The following is a 13,718-nucleotide window of genomic DNA, read 5'->3' as shown; positions in this document are numbered from 1 at the left end:
TTACAATTTGTCTGAAAGAGGTTATCCAGGATTAGAAACAAACATGCTTACCTTCCTCCATGGGTTGTGTTTAGTATTACAGCTCCAGTCTATAGATAGATAGATAGATAGATAGATAGATAGATAGATAGATAGATAGATAGATAGATAGATAGATAGATAGATAGATAGATAGATAGATAGTGGATAGATAGATAGATAGATAGATAGATAGATAGATAGATAGATAGATAGATAATGGATAGATAGATAGATAGATAGATAGATAGATAGATAGATAGATAGATAGATAGATAAAAACTTTATTTACCCTTTTTAGGGAAATTATCTTGTTTATCACAACTCCAGGACATATCAACAACAAACATAGTCATTTCATACAACAATTAACACCATTGGTAAAATACTACAAATAAAATCCATGTATGTAAATAAATAATAACCTTTTACCCAGTGCAAAAAGTGCTATTGCAGTCGGCATAAAATAACGTTTAAACCTCTTCTTACTGCAGCAAAACTGTAAGAAACGCTGACTAACAATTGGGCTTCGCTTCCACAACATCATGTAACGGGTGTGATTCATCTAACAGAATATTTGAAACCTTCATGAACATTCTTTTACTTAACACCTCTTCAAACATTGGCACTCCCCCACCTATTATTGCGCCAGCCATACTGATGTTACCGCCCCAAAATACTACACTAAAAAAGATGATACTCCAGACCACAGAGTCATAAAACATCAGCAACATTTTGCTGGACACGTTAAAAGATCTCAAATTCCCCAAGAAATACAAGCGGCTCGTAGCCTTCCAGTACACCTTATCTTCCTATAGACCAATTCAACTTGTGGTCCGGATATAGACATAAATATTTATAAGATGACACCCGATCAACCTCTTGACCCAAAATAATCACTGCCACCACAGCCTCCGGTCAATTATCATCTCGTTTGTCTTTCCAATATTTAGTTGTAACCCGTTCATATTACTCCAACCCACAAAATCCATTACTAGATCTCCATATTCTCCATCACAAGCACCTCTAATAGCCCCCATCACTACTGTATCATCCGAGAACTCCTGTAGATGGCAGAACTCTGACCGATGCCTAAAATCTGCTGTACAATGCAAATAAGAACGGTGAAAGAGCCGTGGCTTGAGGCGCCCCTCCATCGCTTATCACAACCCGCGACACACACAAGCCACTACACACAATCCCTGGGCGCCCAATCAAATAATCAAAAATCCAATTGGACACTTCACCATTAATGCGCTTACCCTTGATTGTATTCCTCATTAACTGAGGTCTTATTAAATTAAAAGCACTAGAAAAAATCAAAGAACGAAATCTTAACTACCACCCCACTCATTTTAAGAAAAGAGTACGCCCTATACAACAAATATAGCACTGCATCCTAAAGCAAATTGTAAAGGATCCACATCGTTTGCCACAGCAGATTACAAGTACAGATGTAGCCACCTTTATCTTGACTCTGAGAACTTGTTGCAGCGAGATATCACACAACAAGTCATTGAAAAAGTTGAGATAAAGGATCTTGACACTGTATTTAATGCATTAAAAGTCAAGATAAAGACAGCTACATCTGTACACTAACACCAGCCTCCCAAAGACCTTCATAATATGGAAGGTCAACAGCACCACTGGATGGAAATCATTTGGTAGTCCAGGGTTCGATACCTTAGGTATCGGTACCACATGCAAAGTTTTCCAAACTATTGGCACCCTCTGCTATTTTAAAGGGAATGTGTTGCCAGCAAAACATGTTTTTTTTTTTTTTAGTTAAACATTTAGTGTGTAGGTGATTAAACATTGTTCTAATTTTTTTTATTTTTTTCACGAGTCAGGAAATATTATAAATTGGATTCAATTTATAATATTTCCCAGCACTGGTCACTAGATGGAGCAATTCCAAAAATTGCAGCATTGCATGTGGTAAAGCAACCACATTGCTTTATGCTGCAAAATTGGGAAAAAATCCCTCGCTCTAGTGAGCTCTCAGAATTCCCCCCTCCTTTATCCTGGCTAGTGCCGGGAGAAACGAGGGGATTGAACGGTCTAACCTCCTACACTGTGTGTCGCCATTTTTTGAGCTAACACACAGTGTAGAAGGTTTACATACACTAGTAAAACACACTGAAACACGAACATACATAGAAATCACTTACCTGCTCCAGTCGCCGCCGCTCCCTCTGGTCCGTCCGCTCCGTCTGCTGCCGCTGCTCCATGTGCACAAGTCCGGAAGCCGCGACCGGAAGTAGTAATCTTACTGCCCGGCCGCGACTTCCGGTCCACAGGAAAATGGCGCCGGACAGCGCGCATTTCAAATCGGACTGTGTGGGAGCGGCGCATGCGCCGTTCCCACACACACGGCGTACACCATAGTGGATGGAACGGGCCCCGTTCGCAGTCCCTATGGGACTGGAGCTGCCGTATTCCATGTCTGTATGTGTCGTTAATCGACACATACAGAAATGGAAAAAAAAATGGCAGCCCCCATAGGGAAGAAAAAGTGTAAAAAGAAAAAAAGTAAAACACAAACACACAAATAAATATAAACGTTTTTAATAAAACCCTAACATAAAACTGATATAAAAAAAAAAATGTTGGTGACACTGTTCCTTTAAGCTCAAATTAATTAGGTCGGCCAATGAAACACATAATTGGTTCACACAACCTCCCAAAACTTGGGGACTGATCTCATCCGGTCCTGTAGCTTTCCTAATAATTCACCTTTTTAATTGATCTCTTACCGACTCTGCCGCCGTAACAATTTTTCAGCTTCTCACTTTCGATTTTTCCTCCCCACCTTCCTAAAGCCGTAGCTTTTTTATTATTCCATCACCAGTACCATATAATGTAGTAGGAAACTAGAAAAAAAATATTTGTGGAGTGGAATAGGAAAAAACAGCAAATTCTCAATCTTTTGGGGGGTTATGTTTTTATGGCGTTAACCGTTTTGTAAAAAAGGCGTGTTAGCTTTATTCTTCAGGTCATTACGATTACAGCGATACCAAATTTATATCGTTTTTTTTTATGTTTTTCTACTTTTACAAGGAAAAAAATGTTAAAAATGAAATTTGAGTTTTGTCGCCACATTCTGAAAGCCAGAACTTTTTTATTCTTCCGACAATTGAGCGGTATGAGGGCTTATTTTTTTTTAGCAGGGCGAGCTTTAGTTTCTATTGGTGCCATTTTGGGCTACATGAGACTTTTTGACCATTTTTTATTCTATTTTTTCACGGGAAAAGAAGTGACTAAAAAACAGCGATTCTGGCATTTTTAATTTTATTTTTTTACTGGGGTTTACCAATGCGGACTAGATAATAATATATTGTAATAGTTCAGACTTTACGGACGCGTCGATACCAGTTATGTTAATTGTTTTTTTTACTTTGTGCTTGAGGGAAAATAGAAAAAGGTTTTTGTTTTTTTTTTAAACTTGTAATTATTTTTTAAATTTTACTTATTAAAAAAAACCTTTATTTGACTGTTTTTCACTTGTCCCCCTAGGGGACTTGAACCAGCAATAGTTGCATCGCTTGCACGATATACTGCAATACTGATGTGAGGCAGGGTTTCATAGGAGTACAAAGATGGTGGACCTGGGAACCTTCATCAGACCCCCAGGCTGCCATGCCAAACAACTGCGCCCCTGACAGTGTTGAGTGGGGGGGAGTTGGAACGTTACAGGGGGCCAACCCACTGTTTCTAGTAATTTAAATGCCATGGTCGCTATTGACCGCGGCACTCAACGCCATTTACCCTTAAGTGTCGGCTGTGACACACAGCCCATGAGACCGCTCCATACTCCCCCACCTGACGTGCACCGTGTATATATATATATATATATATATATATATATATATATATATATATATATATATATATATATATGGTAGATGTCGGGAAGGGGTTAAAGTACTTGCACAGCAACCCTCCTCCTGCTTAGTATGTCCCCCCTCATCCATTTAACCCACTACCCTAATTCCCTCCGCATTACGGGTTGAATTCGAAAATGTGTTGAAATACAAATTTTATTCCTTCATTTTCCCCTCATCCCCATCTACTACTTTTGGTCGCGCCGTCAATCCGGTTATAGTTTTTATTCCCACCCAAACTTCCCTTGCATTATTTTGTGCCAATTCCAATTTTCTCCTACACACGTCTTTACCTTCCATTATTTTGTACTTCGGGTCCTTCGGCACCACCTTCATCTCCTCACTTTCCTTTCCTCTTTTTTTCTATTCAATACTTCTTTTAAATTTTTACCCACCCACGTCTTATTGTTATCAGAACATCTAACCTGCACCTTCAGGACGATCATCCATACAAAAATTAATATAATCTGTGATCCATTCAGCAACCTCATTTATATGACCTTCATCTGACCTTCATCTGACCCTGGGCCAAAAACTCCCCAATCTGTCATTTCAAAGCATTTTCTGAACCTGTCTTCATTTCCCCCTGTCCATTTTCGTACCATCCCGACCTCAACAGGGTTTCCACGTACCTTCGAACAATTCACAGACTTACATAAAACCAAACTAAGGTCTAGACGACCCAATGGTGGCAACGTAATAGTCCTATAAGCATTCTGTACAAGTAAAGTTTGGAAGACCATTATTTAGGGTACACGATGAAAATCCCATTAACGCAACAAGACAGTTGGGATACTTAGTCATGATACGGCGCCACCTTTGTCGACAAGACCTCACAAGCTGCGCCAGGATCTGCTATCGGCGCAATATACATAGCACTAACCATAATTACAGTAAATTCATAATTACAGTGACTGAGGCTGAGCTGCAATACCACAAACAACCTTTAGACAGGTGTGGCGCTGTTTCTGGAAGAAAGCAGACATGTTATCTAATCCTGTTCAACCCCTTTAACGTTCTCTTACTTTTTTTTACTGAACTATGCTTAAGACATTGAAGGTTAAAATGCTGATCTGTATTTTAGTCTCCATTGACTTAAATAGTGAAAACACATCAACCCCTTAGCGCACCCAGATGTGCCATTACGTCCGGGTGTGGGGGGTGATGTTTGGGGGGCGCTCACGCACTAAGCGTGCTCCATATGCAGCGGGTGTCAGCTTTGTATTACAGCGGACACCCGAGACTAACAGCCAGGAAAAGCGATCGTGCTGTTCCTGGCTGTTTAACCCCTCAAATGCTGCGGTCAATCGCGGCCGCAGCATCTGTTGCCTTGAAAAGAGGGGAACGGCCCCCTTCGATAGCTCATTGTCCCCTCTGCAATGAGATCGGGGGTGACGGCGGTTGTCATGACAGCCCAGGGCCCAATGAAGACCCCCAGGACTGCCTTCACTTTGCCTCTGTGCCAGTGGCGGGGCTTAACAAGAACCTGTAAAAATTACAATATACTGCAATACAGTATATTGTCCCTAGGTGGAGCTAATAAAATCTGTGAAAAAAAGTGAAATTAAGTTTTTAGTAGTGAAAAAAAAATCATAAAATATTACAATTTAAAAAAAAACCTTATCCTATTTCCCCTCTAAAGTAATGTAAATAATAAAAAAAGTAAACAAAATTGGTATTGCTGCGTAAAAAATTGAAAACGTATAAAAAGTGATTGAGAAGTTGTATGTATCAAAAAATGGCACCGATAAAAACTACAGCTCGTCCCGCAAAACATAAGCCCTCAATCGAAAAAATAAAAAAGTTCTGGCTCTCAGAATGTTTTAACAAAAATATTTTTTTCTTTCAAAGTAAGAAAATATAAAAAAAACGACAAAAATTTTGTATCACCGTAATTGTATTGAACCACAGAATAAAGTTAAGTTGTCGTTTTTATCGCATGGTGAAAGCTGTAAAAATGAAAACCCAAAAAACACTCGTGGAATCACAGTTTTTTCCAATATCAGCTCGTGAATAATTTTTTTGCCATTTCCCAGTACATTATATGGAACTTAAAATGATACCAATAGAAATTACAACTCTTCCTGCAAAAAAATAAGCCCTCACAACAATCTTTTGACGGAAAAATAAAAAAGTTATGGCTCTTGGAAGGCAGCGAGTGAAAAACGAAAATCAAAAATTAAAAAATGTCTCAGTCCTGAAGGGGTTAATGTAATAGGCAATGCCACATTTCAATCATCTCTAACTGCTGTGAACAGGAATGATATTTTTCATTCAATATAAACAGCAGAAGGAAATGTTGTTTTTTTTCTAAGACTGTCTCCTCCGCACACCGGGGTCTTTGGGATTCCGTCCACAGCCATAATTCGCCGTCCGAGGACTGACAGGGATGCAATAAAAATTCAGAAAGCAAAAAATTGTTTGACCCTGAAATTCGCCATAAAGCTTTTTCAGGTCAAACTAAAGCTCCAGCACCCCGGCGGCTGTCAGTGTCGTGTCTGGGCTTCCTTCAGGGAGACGTACGAGCCACCGCCAATGTCACGCTGATAGTCTGTTCTGTGACAAGTAAAGTTTCAATTAGAAATGAAGGAATAAGAAGGTTCATTACAAAAGTGACAAAGTTTTAGTTCAAAGAACAAGTCGAGCTTTTCATAGCGGAGGAAATGACGCAATGTCTTGGGATGCACAATTTGTATCTTCTAATGGAAACAACTGCAGTTTTGTTGGCATTTACAGGGATGAGACAAGGGGTAGGCAATCGCCTACGGCGCCATTGAGGAGGGAGGGGTGAAACTTATGTACTTAGAAAAAAACAAAACTTTGCCTTTAAAAATTATTTCTCGCGTGCGTGTTCTGCAGCACCAAACGATTGTCCATGTTATGGGGTAAAACAGGGCTGTTAACTTTAGGGTGAACGATTGTCCATTTGATAACCATGATGCTAAACCTTAAAGGGTAACTAAATGTTCAACAAACTTTTGACGTCATAGTGACATGTCAGAAGTTCTGATTGGTGGGGGTCCGAGCACTGGGACCCCCACAAATCGCTAAAACGAAGCAGCAGAAGTGCTCATGTGAGTGCTCAGCCGCTTCGTTTCTGTTCGGCTTTTTCCGGAAAGCCGATGTATCGGAGTAGGAACTTTCTATTGAGTCCGCACTCCGATACATTGATTTCCATAAAAGCCGAACAGACACAAAGCGGCTTAGCACTCACACAAGCAATTCTGCCCATTCGTTTTAGCGATCGGTGGGGGTCTCAGTGCTCAGACCCCACCAATCAAAACTTCTGACATGTCACTATGACGTCAGAAGTTTGTTGAATATTTAGTTACCCTTTAAGGACTGAGGAGAGAGTTGGAGGCATTCTAAACCCCTGCATTGAGGATTGTCCCACCCCTGGGTATTAAAATGTCTCATTAAAGTCACCCAATTATAAGACCTCTAATAGGGCACTTCTAGTCCGTAGAGGGGATCACTTATTTGAAAACCTATTCTTTATGGGGTAACACTTGCAATTGTCATCTTAGCGATATGCCATAACATTATGTGACGAAATGTCCCCCTCCTGCAAGACCCTATTATTCTCCATAATGAGGTTTCCATCCCAATTTCTAGTTGTGCATTAGATTCTTAATCATTGTTCTGTAGGTTCCGATACGATTAATCCAATTATAACCACTGACCCATTGAAACTATTAATAGATTCGGTTCTCACCCACATGAAAGTAATACATTTTTGTATCAATGCAGCGTTATAAAGTTTCAGAGTTCCCACTACTTGTTAGGAGAACTTTCACTGCTCCCCGTCCTGTACTCTTATGACACTTTATATAGTTAGCTTTAAGAAGTGACCTGGTTCTGTATAAAATCATCTGAAGGTTTCTGTGCAGACAATATGGAGCCCAATTCCCGGCAAAAGAGGAGAAGAAAACTGAGATTGACAAGACGACTCAATAATAGGATGAACATTCAAATCAAACATGATGTACTGACATCTGAGGATCGGGACGGATTCTGATGTCCTGCAATCATTCACTAGTGGCCGGAGCTGATCATTAAGGAAAGAATCTCAAAGGAAATCTAGAAGGAAATCTTTTTTTTATCAAATAAAATCTGCCCTATATATATATAACAGCCGTATGTAGCATTTCACGTAGTTACTATGGACCTCACCTGAGACTCTACAGACCGGCAGTGGAGAGTGTTCATATATAACGGGAGGGAATTATTAACCCCTTCCCACCTGCACTGTAACGGGTCATTCCGCGTAAACCCTAACCTACTATTACGGCACATTGATGGTGCGGTCACTGCACTCCTGGTCGCATGGATAGGGCAAATGGTGTATCCAAATAGGTATCGTGCGCGCCAGGTTATGTCGAGGCAGGCTAACCTGGGGGAGGGTCCCACCTAAATCCACTATAGAAATCCAATATGCAAGAAAAATCCAAGGAGCTGCCAAATAATATTTTCAATGCTTTATCGTGGAGCTCAAAAACACATAACAGCGACGTTTCGGCATGCAGGTCTTCCTCAAGCTGATCGCCCCCATGCCACGCCGCATTGATAACCCCTCAGCAGTGCCACAGGCTGATCGCCCCCATGCCACGCCGCATTGATAACCCCTCAGCAGTGCCACAGGCTGATCGCCCCCATGCCATGCCGCATTGATAACACCTCAGCAGTGCCACAGGCTGATCGCCCCCATGCCACGCCGCATTGATAACTACTCAGCAGTGCCACAGGCTGATCGCCCCCATGCCATGCCGCATTGATAACCCCTCAGCAGTGCCACAGGCTGATCGCCCCCATGCCATGCCGCATTGATAACCCCTCAGCAGTGCCACAGGCTGATCGCCCCCATGCCATGCCGTATTGATAACACCTCAGCAGTGCCACAGGCTGATCGCCTCCATGCCACGCCGCATTGATGACATCTCAGCAGTGCCACAGGTTGATCGTCTCCATGCCACGCCACATTGATAACACCTCAGCAGTGCCACAGGCTGATTGCCTCCATGCCACGCCGCATTGATTACACCTCAGCAGTGCCACAGGCTGATCGCCTCCATGCCACGCCGCATTGATAACCCCTCAGCGTGCCACAGGCTGATCGCCTGCATGCCACGCCGCATTGATAACACCTCAGCAGTGCCACAGGCTTATCGCCTCCATGCCACGCCGCATTGATAACCCCACAGCAGTGCCACAGGCTGATCGCCTCAATGCCACACCGCATTGATAACACCTCAGCAGTGCCACAGGCTGATCGCCCCCATGCCACGCCGCATTGATTACACCTCAGCAGTGCCAAAGGCTGATCGCCTCCATGCCACGCCACATTGATAACACCTCAGCAGTGCCACAGGCTGATCGCCTCCATGCCACGCCGCATTGATAACACCTCAGCAGTGCCACAAGCTGATCGCCTCCATGCCGCGCCGCATTGATAACACCTCAGCAGTGCCACAGGCTGATCGCCTCCATGCCACGCCGCATTGATAACACCTCCGCAGTGCCACAGGCTGATCTCCTCCATGCCACGCCACATTGATAACACCTCAGCAGTGCCACAGGCTGATCGCCGCCATGCCACGTCGCATTGATAACACCTCAGCAGTGCCACAGGCTGATCACCTTCATGCCATGCCGCATTGATAACACCTCAGCAGTGCCACAGGCTGATCGCCTCCATGCCACGCCGCATTGATAACACCTCAGCAGTGCCACAGGCTGATCGCCTCCATGCCACGCCTCATTGATGCAGTAATTCATGTAGAGTCAGAGCCCCGGCCAAGTATTGAGGGCAGATACTGGACAGACTTCTCAGTAGGACGACATTTCGATATAAAAATCATTTTTTAAATTGGGCTTATATAATATTCTAATTTTCTGAGACACGAAATTTTGGGTTTTCAGTAAATGTTCCCATAATCATCAACATTAAAAGAAAACAATGCTGGAAATAGATCCCTCTGTGTGTGATGAATCTATAGAATATATGAGAGACAGTTTTTAAATTGAATTACTGAAATAAATTAACTTTTTGATGATATTCTAATTCATTGAGAAGGCTACTATGTATATAGAGAAGAGTTCCAGTCAACATGTGTACTGAAGACAATAAAAAGTAAAAAAAAAAAAAAAAAAAAAAGTTTATTAGAACATCCATGAATGCAAAAAGAGCAGACAACAATTAAAATCCTCAAAAATGCAAAAACATGTGAAGGAACCCAATCCTAACTCCTGGTTGGGCTGGAGAACAAACCACTCGTAGAGAAAGCAAATAGCCAACCATAGGTCACAAAGGATATAGAATATATAGGAGAAGCAACATTACATACATACATAAAAGCAAAACAGATGAAAGTGGCAATGCAATACCAAACAACGCACAAAATGTAGGATAGTACAATAACCATAAAAAAATAAAATAAAAATTCACCTTAGGCTCTGTGTGGATAAAAAGACCCCGCGTGTCCCGGCCAATTCCATCTGTTTTGCTTTTATATGTGTATGTAATGTGGGTGCTCCTATATATTCTATATCCTTTGTGACCTATGGTTGGCTATTTGCTTTCTCCACGAGTGGTTTGTCCTCCAGCCCAACCAGGGGTTAGTATTTGGGTCCTGCATATTTTTGTGCATTTTCAATGGATTTTAATTGTTATCTGTTCTTTTTATATTCTTGACATCTTATAATAAAGTGAGTTAATTGGCTTGTGAGGTGAAGTCTACGACACGTGTTACATATACAGCTTGAGGGAGATCTGCGGGCTGAAATGTTGCTTTTATGTGATTTTGTGCTCTCTAATAAAGAAAAAATGATCTGGCGGTGCCTTGGACCTTTATTGCATATGAGGGCGGCCAGGAGGGATATGATAGATGAGAATGTAATCCTGTAGTCCACACAGGGGGGACTGACGTCCGGATTAGACAGAAGAGCAGGCTCTGGACTGGTGGTCAGACCGAGGTCACGTGACACAGCTGCCCATGATGAAATGATGGCTGTCACTGAGCTGGGAAGAAACCAATGTCATGGCTAGAATATTGCCGGTGAGTCAGCAGTATACAGATGTAGCCATCTTTAACTTGACTCAACACAAGAAACTTTAACTTGACTTTTTAATGGCTCTTTTTGTGTGATATCACGCTGCAGCAAGTTATCAGAGTCAAGATAAACTTGGCTACATCTGTATGTAAAAAAAAAATAAAAAATGAGCTAAACTACATCTCTTTGGAGGCTGTGCCCATTTTACTAGTCACTTTCCGGTTGCAAATTTTAACCCAAGTTTGTCGCCCCTGTCCGTTTTTTGGCATCATAAATTATTTTGCCATCTATTTTCCTTGTATCTTGCTTGAACCGCTCATCTGACCCTTTCTGCACAGCGAGGAGTCTGTGGTGAGATGTGCGGTACATTCTTCAGCTCCTTGTGTAATGAATGAAGGTAGAACCATGTACTCCGCTGACCGGTGACCTTCACTTGTATTTCAGATCTAGCTTAGCGGAGTGTATTTGTAATACAATATGTCATCATCCACATGTATTAAATGAATCTATGAATCTACAATAATTCTGCTGACATTTAGCCCCGTGGCTTCTGGTGCATGACAAACCATATGGAAGGAGTTTAGGCGGTCAATGAGCTGGCATCTCTGCCCGCTGGAAAGTGGTCACTTCATTGACCCCACGCGGCACACAATGAATATATAAACATGAGAATCAAAGAGCTGTATAAAGAGGGATCAATATAAACCTGCTGAGCTGTTAATAAAGGGGGACAGAGAAGAGCTGCAGGTCAAGACTCATGGAGAATTACACAGGAAAATGCAAACATAAATCCTATAAGACGCCCAGATGACATTTTATACATTTCCACCACACTGGGTGGAGCGTAGTTGTCACATCTGACAATAATAAGGAGGTGGAAGAGTCTGACAACTATTGGCTAGTGTGGGAAACAATGTGTCATAGAAATAACAGCCGCAGGCTACTACAGTGTAGAGACCATACTGTAACTGTGAACAGAGGGACAGGATTGAAAATTGGTGTTTTCTATGTTTTATCATGCCCCTCACCAATCCCTTAAATATGTAAGCCACACTATCATTTCAAGACGTAATATAAAAGTCAAACACAGACACAGCTAATCCCACAGTCAGGGACAGGCATACACTCGCTCTTATAGTCAGGGTCACATTCCCATTATACAAGCACCAATATAAACAGTAATACAGCCATACAGTGACCATAAAGGGGTAATATACCAGGTCTACATTGACTCTGCAGACTATACATGAGAATATAGTACTAGTCAGACACAATCACAGGCAGAATACATTCAGCAACTGCTACATCTAGTGACTCACAGGTTACGTCTTCTCTGAACGGAGTCATTGACATTCCTAATCTTCTCTATTCAACCAAAACTTCCATGACAACTTCTCATGACAACTGCAGGGATTGCTGTCGAGAAATCTTTGTCTACTCGCTTCTGCAGCCCATCCCCACCCTCTAGATCAACACACATTTAGAACTTACCAGACCCCTAAATTAATTCTGGCCCAAAAGCAGACCCCTAAATAAATTCAGAAACAAAAAGCCATAATTTATTCCGACCCCCAGATAAGACCCTTAAATTTATCTAGATCCAAGAACAAACCTCTCATTTAATCAGATATAAGACTGCAAAATAAATTCAGACCCCAGACCTCTAAATTAATCACCCTTCAGACTAAACCCCTTAATTAATCAGACCAGATTTTCAGTATAGTGGCCCCCGGAGATAAAGTGGATCCTGCAAGTGAGGATAATTAATTACTGTCTGTCTATCTATCTATCTATCTATCTATCTATCTATCTATCTATCTATCTATCTATCTATCTATCTATCTATCTATCTATCTATCTATCCACTATCTATCTATCTATCTATCTATCTATCTATCTATCTATCTATCTATCTATCTATCTATCTATCTATCTATCTATCTATCTATCTATCTATCTATCTATCTATCTATCTATCTATCTACCTCATATCTATCTATCTCATATCTATCTATCTATCTATCTATCTATCTATCTATCTATCTATCTATCTATCTATCTATCTATCTATCTATCTATCTATCTATCTATCATCTATCTATCTATCTATCTATCTATCTATCTATCTATCTATCTATCTATCTATCTATCTATCTATCTATCTATCTATCTATCTATCTACCTCATATCTATCTATCTCATATCTATCTATCTATCTATCTATCTATCTATCTATCTATCTATCTATCTATCTATCTATCTATCTATCTATCTATCTATCTATCTATCTATCTATCTATCTATCTATCCCATATGTATCTATTCCATATCTATCTATCTATCTATCTATCTATCTATCTATCTATCTATCTATCTATCTATCTATCTATCTATCTATCTATCTATCTATCTATCTATCTATCTATCTATCTATCATCTTTTTCTTTCTTTCTTTCTTTCTTTCTTTCTTTCTTTCTTTCTTTCTTTCTTTCTTTCTTTCTTTCTTTCTTTCTTTCTTTCTTTCTTTCTTTCTTTCTTTCTTTCTTTCTTTCTTTCTTTCTTTCTTTCTTTCTTTCTTTCTTTCCCCTCAGCTCCCCATCCATTTTTATTGTTTTTATACTTCTTTGAACCCTTTATGGACTATGTTGGGCAACACACAACCCCTATAATACATCATTAAAGGGGTATTCCAGTCATATTAATCCCAGCCATGTGCCGTCTCTTGCTATTACTGGAATACTCCTTTAATGGTCTCTGTATCAGTCG

Source organism: Rhinoderma darwinii, chromosome 6 (genome assembly GCF_050947455.1).
Source record: "Rhinoderma darwinii isolate aRhiDar2 chromosome 6, aRhiDar2.hap1, whole genome shotgun sequence".
Lineage (NCBI taxonomy): Eukaryota > Metazoa > Chordata > Amphibia > Anura > Rhinodermatidae > Rhinoderma > Rhinoderma darwinii.
The sequence above is the reverse complement of the archived record's forward strand: the minus strand, read 5'-3'. Positions refer to the sequence as shown.